This window comes from Silene latifolia, chromosome 2, assembly GCF_048544455.1.
Source record: "Silene latifolia isolate original U9 population chromosome 2, ASM4854445v1, whole genome shotgun sequence".
NCBI classification, from domain to species: Eukaryota; Viridiplantae; Streptophyta; class Magnoliopsida; order Caryophyllales; family Caryophyllaceae; genus Silene; species Silene latifolia.
Genome location: NC_133527.1, coordinates 93,956,182 through 93,962,423, shown reverse-complemented (window position 1 = coordinate 93,962,423; position 6,242 = coordinate 93,956,182). Strand labels below are relative to the sequence as shown.

The following is a 6,242-nucleotide window of genomic DNA, read 5'->3' as shown; positions in this document are numbered from 1 at the left end:
GCTCGATCAAGAGCTTTGGATGGTCGATCGAGTGGTTTGGCAGAAGAAAGAGTTCGATCGAGTGGTTCCTCAGCTCGATCGAAGATGGTTAATTTGGGAGTGTTCGATCGAGGGCCTTAGTTGCTCGATCGAACGGTTTGGCTGGAAGAATACTCGATCGAGGGGAATAAAAAGCCTCGATCGAGTGATTTTCTATGTTACACGGGTTAACTAATCCGTGTTAGGTTTTATTTTGTTAATAAAAACGCTTCCCTATATAAGGAAGTTGTCATTAGGTAATAAACATCTGTCTACACACTCTTAATTACTCTTAATCTCTTGATCTAACTCTGAAACACTGCTACTTGTTCTTTATGCTGGATTTGCTTTATTGTAATCTTTCTCTTCTTTTGATCTTAATCCAATACTTTGTTTCTCTTAATCCTTGTTCTATTATTCTTTTGTTATCGATTTGTTTAGTTTATGCTTAATCTTATTCTCTCTATTATGTCTTTTCTTGGTATGCTTATGTTTATTGTTATTGTTATTGATTTCAAAAGCATGAGTAGCTAATCTCCATATGTTAGGATTAGGGGAGCCATGGTAGTAAAGTGACGATGTTGCGAATAGGCTAGTTGATTTATTTGTGAGATAATATCACCATAGCAATATAACTGTAACATGTTTAGTTGAGTGCACGCTTCAAAATAACTTTAATCTGGTTAATTTCGTTCCTGGATCGGAAGATTGGAATGAACAGACCTGCTATGAACAGTAGACTACCCTAATGAGGACGAAAGTTAAGTTATTGGAAATCTAGGGTGGATAGCGGACCGAAAGGACCTTTCCCTTGCCCTTCTCAGAGTAGATTGTGTAGACTATTTATGACTGAGTCGATGAACTGCCATGGTAAACCGAAATCCTGACATACCTCTTTTATCTGATTACATATCTTGAATTTTATTGCTTTATCGTGCTTGTCTCTATTTCTCTTGCCTTTAATCTTTAGTAGTTTGGAAAACAAAATTAAAACCCCCCAATTGTGACTAGATAGACGGACTTACAGATAGATATCTTGTCTCCCTGTGGAGATCGACCCTACTTATCACTAGCTTCTGTTAGTTATATTTAGGTATTTATTTTTGGTACATAACGACCGTATCACCTACTCCTCTTAAGATAAATGTTACGTCCTCCTAACCCACTAATACTAGATCCTTAGTTGTTTTCTTCCCCTTATCCTCATCTTATATCACCTATCACCGACTATAACTTCCAACACCGACAACTATTCCATATCCAAGGCTCTCTCTCCCTAACAGCTCTCATGCCTCCAATTATTCTGCACTCCATCTAACCTACACCATAAAATTCTCGGCATAACCACTACTCCATCTCTTCAACATTACCGCAAAATGACATACTTCTTTATACATGCACTTATCTCCACAATCATAACTCATGATCCACAATTGTTACACACACTCACACTAGATCCTCAAGTTCTCATGTTTATTGCCGTAAAACTCATCCATAACTTAACATAATACTAATTCCCAACACCCTATACTCACTGTTCCAATAAAGATCACGAACCACTTGCCGCTTCCAGCTCAGCACACCATATTCCACAAAACTCTTGCCACAACTATGTCGACCAATGCCTCATCTAAAACAAGATCGAAAGTACTCTAACAACCTCTCACAACTGTGTCCCATTAACAGAATATCAATATACCATGACAACCACCGAAACATACGCATATTTCTTCCACATCATACTCTACCCTCACTCCCAAGCCGAAACTGGTAAGAAACATTAATAAACAAAACAACAATCTATATGCCCTGACCGACACTGACAGGAAACAATAGTAAACAAAACAACAATCTATATAACTGATATATACTTTCGAAAGATCGTCTCATCAGTATCCCGCTTACTCCACCACAGCCGATGACTGCATCGCAACACCGCAACCAACAGCTGCACTGATGTGACCATAATTAGCGCATATTTAGCCCCCGAATTAGCCTTGTTCCCATGCTTTTTAGTGCATATTTGGGTCATTTATTATCTTTAGTTCTTTGTTTTGCATATTCTTTGAGATTTTGATCCCTTGGTAGGAAAGGAGTAAGAATCTTGCATTTTCATGGCAAAACGAGACTAAATTGATCGAATTCAATGACCAAGCATCAAAGAGAGACAATATTAGAAGGCCTTTGTATATATGATAGTAGATGAGAAATGTTGAGAAAGGATCCTTGAGTCCCCAAGGAAATCCCCAAGGAATTTATGAAGAAAAGGGGAGAAAAGAAGAAGAAGTCTTGCTGAGGCACAATCCGTGCGGATTGTCTACAATCCGGCCGTCCTCCACCTGCACAATCCGTGCGGTTTTCCACCAAGACGCTCGGGTTTAGCCACCACAATCCGCCCGGATTCTCTTGAATCCGCTCGTGGTCCATCGCCAGAATCCGCCCGTCCCGACCCTGATCCGCTCGGTTTCCTCTACAGCGCAATTTCCTCTTCTCCAAGCTACAAAGAAAGAAGCCCTTCCTTCGAAAAATACCGGCTCCTCCCTGCTCAATCTAAAAAGTGTAATTACTAGTTTTGACTTTAGTTAACCCTAATGCATCCCCCTAATTTCCACTATAAATACCCCATTAATCTAATTAGAAGAGCATGTTCTTCTTATCAATAATTAGAGTAGTTAATATCAATCAAATCTCTCTTTAGTTTTGTAATCAACAATTAATCAAGTTCTAATACAAGTTTTATTTCCTTAATCTCTCTTTTGTTCATCCTTTATTTTGGGTAATTGAAGATTATTTGGGTTATTATTGAGAGATTGACAACCTCTCAATCAAGCATCAAGTACTTCTTTTATCTTTGCTTTATTATTGGAATCATTAGTAGGTATAATTCTCTTAATCCCTTTTTAATTATTGTTAATTACTTTCATTTATTCATCATGTTTCATTTTGTTGGTATGATTGACAACCTTGCTAACATGATCAACATGATAATGAGTGAGTAGTCTCTTAGCTAGGGTTAAGGGGTGATTAGGGGAAACTAACATGGGGAATGATTCATGCTTAAATTAATATGCTTTCATGTTTTATTTGCTTGCTTGTTTTGATCTCAACTCATGCACATGTTATGTTTGATGAAATGCTAAGCCTATGAATCCTTGCATTTACTACCATCACCTATCTTTTCAATGAGACTTGTAAGACATAAACCAACTCGAGTCTCATTAGACCATGCATGTTGTTGAGTAGGGAAGATTAAGTCGACTTGTAGGTGTTGTACAATCTAATCGATTCGGCTCCGGGACCCAAACTTTCCTAGGATTGTAAGATATAACCCAACTCAATCCATCACAACAATAATTGCTTGCTTATAATTTGAGAACATGTTTGTATGATAAATTCCCATGATTCCCCTATGATCCCATGACACCCTAGTGCTTTTTTAATCAATTGTTTACAACCCTTTAATTCATCTTGCTTGTTTATTTCCTTTGATATTTTAGTTTAGTGACCTTCTACATCAACCCAAATTGTGACACCCCTAAGACACCACTAGTCTTAATAGAAATCTCGTTTCAATACCCGTCCCTTGGGATCCGACTGTAACACCCCCATACTCCAAGTGCCTTACCAGGACCACTCAGGTATAAGGATACTACCATCTCGGTTGCCCGAGGTACTGAATATCATAAGACAATAAAGAAACGTACTTTTAAAGTAATTATAGATTAAGTGATTACATGTTCAAACCAAAACTAATAAAAGGAATTACAAGGTTCTCATACGGTCTACAGCTAAAACTATCAAAGCTACTAGACTTCGTCTGACACAGCGGAAGACTTCTAACTGCCACGTGATGACTCATCCCAGCTATCCCATACGCGTCATATCACACCTGCTCAATAACTGTTCACCACCCCCGAATGGATCACCACAGTTTTTAAAACATTTAAACGGGGTCAGTACTAATCACACAATTCAATACATATATCAACAATAAGATAAACAGACAGTTTGAATCGTCACACACACACACACACACCACCAACTCCCATTGTCTCAATCTCGATGTCCTTTGGACCATTACGCGATGGGGGACCGCAGCCGTTCCCACCTAAGCCCCGCTCATCGTACGAGCGATAACCCTGTCCCATTAATGTGCACATCCCCTCCCGTGGCGGGTTCCACGAAGGGCGAAACTAGGGCGTGAAGTCACTCCCGCAAGTGACCCCACTCAGCCGAGAACGCATCTCGAGAGCCATAGACAACCAATCACAATCACAATCACAATCACAATCATCATATCAAACAACTAACTACAAAGACATCACCAATATCCCATTATGGGACTAATGCGAGTAGGAAATCCCACCGGAAAGCACAACACGCAGACGGTATCTACAATTTGTATCAAAACGGCTCCTCTACGAATTCTCCTCCTATCATACAGCACATAAAGACGACACATCACAAACTACACACCAAAACCCCCAATTCCTAAATTAGGGTTTAACCAATCTTAACAAAACATTATAAAAACTATATTAAAAGCTTACCCTCGACGCAAGGAATCCAACGACACGAAAAACGACAAGAACCGACCGTCTGAACTCCGGGAATTGCTAAGAATGTGATTAGGAAGATGAAGTGGCTGCTTTCTCTCTTAAACAGGGTTTTAGGTTTTGTAAAAGTGATTTAAAACAATGACGACTATGTTTAAATACCTTAATCGCATAATTAACAAAACCCGAGAAAACTCCCCGTAAACCCGGACACTCGATCGAGTACCCAAGGTACTCGATCGAGTACCCTAGTTACTCGATCGAGTACCCCGGCTACTCGATCGAGTACCCAACAGGTCAGAAACTATTCTAAAACGCAACTTACCCTTACTCGACAGAGTAAGGCCTACTCGATAGAGTACCCAAAGGCTCATAAATACGGAGTATTACACCGACCTTTACTTGCCTCTTTACTAATTGTAGAGTTGTTTGTGAAGTTATAAATTGTGTTTTGATTCGGACGTGACCCAACGACCACACCTTAAATTGTGAGCACGAAACGGACCGATCAAAAATGGCGCCGTTGCCGGGGACGGTGTTTACTTGATTTAGATTTCCTTTTATTGTTATTACTTGTGTCTTTCTTCGCCTTGGGGAAGTAAAACTCCTCAAGGTTTGTTCTAATTGTTTTCGAGTTGTTTGAGATTTTGCATGTCTAGAAGGTCACAAGGTGATTTGTTACCTTTTGACCGTGAAATTGAAAGACCTTGACGAACAATAGGAGATTTGCTAGGAGGAATTTGAGAGGTATTAGTGAAGTTGTTCAACCAACTATTGAGTTCATCAACCCTTTCGCAATAGAAGGAGAGGAGAACCCATTACACAATACCCCACAAAATCAACCTACAATGCCTAAATTCTCGTCACATTTCGTACTCACCGAGGAGAACCTACCCAATAGTACTCCTACACAACAACATCTAACCGGAAATTTTATTACCAAATCCGCCTTTATCCAATTAGTCGAAAGGAGCCAATTTGGGGGGATGCCTAGTGAAGACCCTCATTCTCATATGGAAACCTTTTGCGACTATTGTGAAGCGATCTCTCAAACCGGTGTGACTCAAGACCAAATTCGATGGGTCTTATTTCCTTTTTCTCTAATCGGCACCGCGAAATAATGGTTGAAGGGCCTTGATAAGGCCACTCTCGGAATAGATTCTTGGAAGAAGTTGGCTCTAGCTTTCTACAAAAAATTCTACCCACCGGAAAAGACTAACATGCTAAGAGCTCAAATTACGGGTTTTAAGCAAAGGGATGAAGAATCTTTGTATGAAGTTTGGGAGCGGTTCAAAGGAATTTGTCGCTCATGTCCTCACCATGGACTTAGCGAATGGTTCTTGGTACAACAATTTTGGAACGGTTTATATGAAGATTCAAGGAACATTCTCAACATGGGATCAAATGGAATGTTCACCGAAGTTGATGACAATCAAACATGGAACAAAATTGAGGAAATGGCGGTCCATAACTCACAATATAGTAGACCTCGCAAGGCTACTAGAGGAGGAAAGTGTGAAGTGGACTCCGTTACTCAATTGGGTGCTCAACTTAGTGCTCATATTGATACAATAAATTTGAAGTTTGAAAAAGCTATGGCTAGACTTGAAGAAGTCTCAAAATCACCAAAGCATCATGTTAATGCCATGACGGCATCTTCATCAATCC

General features: G+C 39.7%; 1 non-coding gene across 1 annotated transcript; it reads right to left on the bottom strand.

The window, feature by feature from the left end:
* Positions 1-5,794: 5,794 nt before the first annotated feature.
* On the bottom strand, positions 5,795-5,901 carry LOC141644611 (small nucleolar RNA R71). Its single transcript, XR_012544223.1, has one exon. It is a non-coding gene; the product is annotated as a small nucleolar RNA R71 (small nucleolar RNA).
* Between the last annotated feature and the right edge of the window lie 341 nt (positions 5,902-6,242).